We start from the raw sequence: 6,000 nt of genomic DNA on the forward strand, positions 1-6,000 counted from the left end.
GGCAATAAGTGTAAATTACTATAAATGGTAAAACTCCCTCTGACTTCATCAGGGCCAGGATTTTCCTGTTGTGCTAAATTAAGGAGTTCTGCAAATCAAAATAAAACCTCTGTGCTCCAGAATTACCCTTAAAGCAAAACAAATGAAAAACAAACAAACAAACAAAAAACCAGTAGAGATGGAAATCCCTCCTCCCCCCCACCCCTGAGTCTCAGCACGTGCCCAGAAGAAATCTCCAGGGTCACTTAATTCTCTGGATCCTACCCAACTTCTACTGAAGTTAATTGAAAAAACTCCTGTTGACTTGAAAAGGGTTTGGATCTGGCTCAAACAGCTCTTAGTGGCAGCAGATTGTAAGAAGGAACCCCACTGTGCAATTTCAGCCATCTGCCTATGGGTAATCATTTGATGATACAAATGTATTTGCTTGCAACACATAGTGAGGCACTTTGCTTCCAATTAGGCAGTATTTCAGACTGAAGGAGATCTCTCCCACTCACCTGCAGCCTTTCTTATCTGAAATTTCTTCTGAGCAGGGGTCTGTAAAGTAGCAACAAACTGATGCGCAGCAGTGTCACAAGTTTCTTATCTCTGTTTTCCATATGTAGATAACTAGTGCTAGGTTAAGCGAGTGTTCAGATTCCTCTGTCTCTGCTGGTTAGATGCAGAGCTGTTTGTGTGAGACAAGACAAAATGTTGTTGCTTCCATCCAAACCCAAACTCAGTGATTCCACTGTCATTATCAATCTTTTACTATATCAACTGTGGCATTAGATAACTGTTTCAGATATCAACCAGAGAAGTATGCTGAGTGCAATATATACAAGACTCTTAATTAGCACACACAGCTGTGTGTTGCCCTTTTCATCTAAAAATGGTAAAGGAGGGGAACGATGTGTGCAGACAGCATATTTGAAGGATGGTTGTCTTTAGTAGTAATGCAACATACCAGAGAACCAAATGAGGTTTGATGTAAAACACAGCCAGAGACTATGTAAATTGCCCCAGCTGATTAGGAAACAGCAAAGCTGTTAGCATTCTGGAACATGATGTGTGTAACAAAATTGCTCAACGGTGTGAGTTTAGAGGAAAACAACTAAGCAGCCTTATTGTGTGCCAGGCCTCAGAGATGTTCTGTGCCTTCTTTAATCATCAATTACTATAATGCGGGGGCAACCCACCAAAAACTTAATTATTGATTGGAGCTCCAGGCCGGAAGATGACTCCTCTAGGCTATGTTCCATAGGAAAGCAATTCAGCCAGTTTATGGGATTGTAGGAACTCTGCTGTAGCTTCTGTATTAGGAGTGCAGGCAGTCTCTGGGCTTGTGCTGGAAAGCATCTCTAGGTCCTGTTCTGTCAGATTCCATCTGTGTGAGGAAGTGACACTCTCTAGTAAGGGAACCTTCAGCACAAGGATAAAATGACAGAGTGTAATATATTTTATAGGCTAGGGGCATCTGTGCACTACCTGTGCCGACATCTGTAACAGAAGGTACTTCTGGTAGATGGCATGTATTTCCCCAGAATGGTAAGTCTGAGAACAGCCTACATTTTTCACCGTGTTGAAAACCAGAAGAGGAAGCTCACAATGGTGTCTTGCCATGCTCACGGAGGCTGCTGAGACTCTTCAGATGTCTTTCAGTAAGTTTTGGCAAGTCACTGGGCTTATCTCCAGTAAAGTGTTTATATGCATCCAGACATGAGTGTGTGTTAATAATCTCCTTTCCATGCTGGGCTAGATTGTGTCCTTCACAAAAAATTTTAATAGGGATATTATAGCCTTTTATTATAATATGGCCTTTTATTGCCAGATGATGCATGTTTACAGTACGCTGATTTGGAATGAAATGTTAGATTTCACTCTGTTGCAGGTTGGTCTTCTGGGCATGGAGAATATACTGCCACTGAGCCCTTTGTCCATTCATGCCGAGAGTTCATTACTTTGCAAAGCACTTCCTACTTCTTACTGAAATGTTCTTAAAAACTTCACATGCCAAGGCACAGGACATCAACCTGTTATTAATGAAATTATCACTTCTTACAGAATTGTGTTGCTACTGCCTCATGAGAATGTAGCAGAGCCAAGAGAATTTTGGCCAGCATCTGCAAAATCTGAGTTTATGACACCAAAGCAGTGTTTGTCATCAGACCTTCAAATGCAGACAGGTGACACCAACTGGCAAGATTAAACCTGATTTGGGGAAAGTGAGACTGTGCTGCCTCTTGACATGTGTATGGCATAGGGACATGCACACACTGAAATCTCATGGTAGTCTCCTGTGTGTGGCATGTAGTAGGTTCTCTTGTAGAGGCCTGTAATAAGTCACAGGAAACTAGGAGTTAATATTCAGGCCAGAAAGGTGAAGTTATTCAAATTTCCTTGAAGGTAATAGGTAATAGTTGCTTGCCCATTGTACTAAATGCCCAGTTAATTTGAGAGCTAAACAGATGGGAGGTTTTGAGAAGGTAGGAGAGAAAAGGAGATAACAGAATCTGCAGTTACATACACTCTGAAACAGCAGCTATATATTGAAATGGCTTGCAGGGCCCATATGCTTCTTGAACCTGAGTATTGGCTGCAGTGCTGTTGATTACAACTCCAAATACTGTAAGATCTTTCATAACACTATAGCTAAGGGGGATTTTGAACGTGAAGCTGGCCAAGCAGCAACATTAATTTCAACATTACAAGTTAGCGTCCTTTTGTAAAGGTGTTGTGCATCAGGCCATCACAGTTGCAAATCTTAACTTGCAGGAAGAGGATGGCTTTCCATTTGTACCTGGGTGATGCATACCAGCCCACAACAACCTTTCCAGGACAAGACCTGGCTGTTAGCCTTGCCAGTGCGTGCACACACACATTCTCATAGTAGCAGAAGAAATATCAGGCCCTAATCATCAGGAGTCTGCACAGGTTTCCCCATCCCAATTATATCTTCTTGTGGCTTGCATGGCCTTTGAACATCAGCTGTTTACCAGATGTCAAGGTTAAGATTTTGAGTGGCAGTTTAGATTTAGCTTGACTAAATTTAGCTTTGATAGATGCTTTTAAATGTCCTGGCATAAAGCGTATAACCTGCCTCCTTGCAGCCAGTTTGTAGCACATTAAGGACTTCTTTGGCTGTTCTTACATTCTTAAAATCTCTCAGGGATAGTATTTCATATTCTGTCCTTACGCTCAGGATGTTTGTTTGTTTGTTTGTTTGTTTGTTTGACTTTTCTCTTCCTGTATATGTACTTCTACTTCTGAAAGCAAAGGGAAGTAGCTGCTTTTGTGTGGACTCCCTCACTCACTTCAGGTATATAAAAACATGGAAAAAACATGTTTTTTCACATGTGGGGAAAAGTGAGGATGCAACAGACCTGTCTCCACTCTCATAAAGGTCCTGGACAAATCGTCTTTCTCCTGTTTCTTGCCTGTGAACAGGGAGCCAGTGCCATTAACTTCAGAATTCTGGGTGGTTGGATGGTAAAACACCAGATGAAATTAGATTTGGAAAAAAAAATTGGTGAAAAGTCAATCTTAACTACAACAGTCAGCAATGGGTCACCAGCTACTTGTTAGCCTTTCAAGAGGAAGATGTTTGGGTTAAAGTAGATAATTTTGCCACAACATTATCTTAATAATCGGTAGCAGATGTGATGTTAGGCACTGCTATGAAAGAACAGACAACAGGTTAGAAGTCATTATTCTAGCACTGTAAAAATTCATGATATAAATTCATGACTCCCACATCGTATGCTGTGCATACGATGCATCGTATGCATCGTAAGCACTGCGTATTTCTGGCAGCCTTGCATTTTTAAAATGTTGCTGTAAAACTAGAGAAAATCCAGAGGACATATCAAAGGTAAAAGTGGCCAGTCTCTACCAGTCTCTTCCTAATATGATATGATTATGGCTTTTTCTAAGGCTGATCTGGTTAGTAAAATCATGGACCAGGACTTGAGACCTGATTTATGTGCTGGGCTCTGTTGCTGAGAGCTTGGTGGTCAATCAGTTCCTCATGGCTGTGTCTTGGTTTTGCCAGTGTTGAATAGAAAAGAACGCAGTTTTTGTTAGGTATGCTGTGAGATAAGTAAGAGTGAAGAACAGCTGGATAAAATCTGTGTAGGCCCCTTGCAGAGCTGTGTGCCCCTCTTGATCCAAGATCTTGGTCTATCCAAGGTATTTCTGTGGGTCTGCAAGGAGCTGCTGTAGATGTTGTACCACTGTCTGCTCATTTTTCCATTCCCTCCAGTTGTGGAAGGTTTCCTGTTCCCCCCAAACCTGGGCAAGATCTCTAATCTGTTTCAGTGCTGGGAATGATTTAAATGAATCCGTGTTACTTTGCACAATGAACCAGAAGTGCTTGCATGAGCCATCTAGAAACATTAGCTGTGGTGCATTACAGGCAGTCAGGACTGTGATATCAAACTGTTATAGTGAGGTCTGCCAGGTAACGTTTGTCGTAGCATTTTTTCTATGTATTCATGGAACAAAATGGACTTTGGCCCTCACAGTTTTTAACAGTTTTAACAGTTCAAATTCTCTGATGCCTTCAGATCTGGAAGCATCCAAGAGGCTGTGAAAGCTTGGTGCTGTTATCTCAAACAGTGAAGGTGCTGGGGCCATCATCCAACCATGCGTTAGCAAAGCTAACCTGCAACATTGTGTTGCAGCATAGACCTTTGTCTTAACTATTGAATGAGCGTGGAAACACAGACCCTTCCAAATCAGAGAAGAGGGGAGTAATGGGGAAAGCTGATCTTCTTGGGTCTGTTTCTCTTTCATCCAAAAATGTAAACATCTGGGGATGGTGATGTGTGACAGGCATGTCACATATAAAGACATATAAAGATTTTGGAGAGCATCGATCCCGTAATGAATTCCTGAGGGACACCACTCCTGATCAGCCTCCACCTAGACACAGAGTCATTGACAACAATCCTGACTACAACCATCCAACCAGTTCCTTATCCACCTAGTTTAGCCTTCAAATCCATATCTCTCCAATTTAGAGACAAGGGTGTGTCAAAGGCCTTGCACAAGTGTGGATAAATGACATCAGTTGGCCTTTCTTTGTCCACTGATGCCATCACTCTGTCATAGAAGGCTACTAGATCATTCAGGCACGATCTTCCCTTGGTGAAACGATGTTGGCTGTCTTGGATCACCTCCACATCTCACATATGTCTTAATGTATCTTCCAGGAAGATCTGCCCCATGATCTTCCCAGACACAGAGGTGAGATTTGCCAGCACGTAGTTCCCCATATCTTCCTTTCTCCCTTTATTGAATATAGGAGTGATGTTTCCCTTTTTCCAGTCACTGGGGATTTCATCTGACAGCCACAATTTTTCATAATGATGAAGAATGGCTTGGCAACCGTATCAGCCAGTTTCTTCAGAACTCTGAGATACGTGTCATCTGGCCCCATAGACTTGTACAGATCAGATTCAGACTCATGAGGTGGTTTCAGACTTGTTATACTCTTACACTGGTAAAGATTTTGTTCTCCTGATTATTGTTTAGAAGTTTGGGGATACAAAAGACATGAGAAGCCTGACTGGTCATGAAGACAAAGACAAAGAATTCATTGAGTACCTCAACTTTCTCCATGTCAGAGAAGGCCAACTTTCCCTTTTTGTTTATCAGATGAGGTACACTCTCCTTTGCCTGTCTCTTCTGCCCGGTGTATCTGAAGAAACCCTTCTTGTTGCTTTTCCACATCCCTCACCAACTTCAATTCCATGTACATCTTGGCTTTCCTGATCCCATCCTTGCACATCCAGGTAGCATCCCTATGTTCTCAGGCCACCCATCTGTGCTTCCGTTATTTATACTTCTCCTTACTTTCCCTCAACATGACAAGCAGGTCCTTGCTCAGCCATGTTGGTTTCCTTCTTCATTTGCATGATTTCTTATGCTGGGGGTTGTGGAGCTATTGTGCTCTCAGAATGGCATCCTTAAAATGTTGCCAGTTCCATTCTGTTCCTTTGTTTCTAAGGAGAGTTT

Source organism: Lagopus leucura, unplaced genomic scaffold (genome assembly GCF_019238085.1).
Source record: "Lagopus leucura isolate 7727_CA_CO unplaced genomic scaffold, USGS_WTPT01 Super-Scaffold_100004, whole genome shotgun sequence".
NCBI classification, from domain to species: Eukaryota; Metazoa; Chordata; class Aves; order Galliformes; family Phasianidae; genus Lagopus; species Lagopus leucura.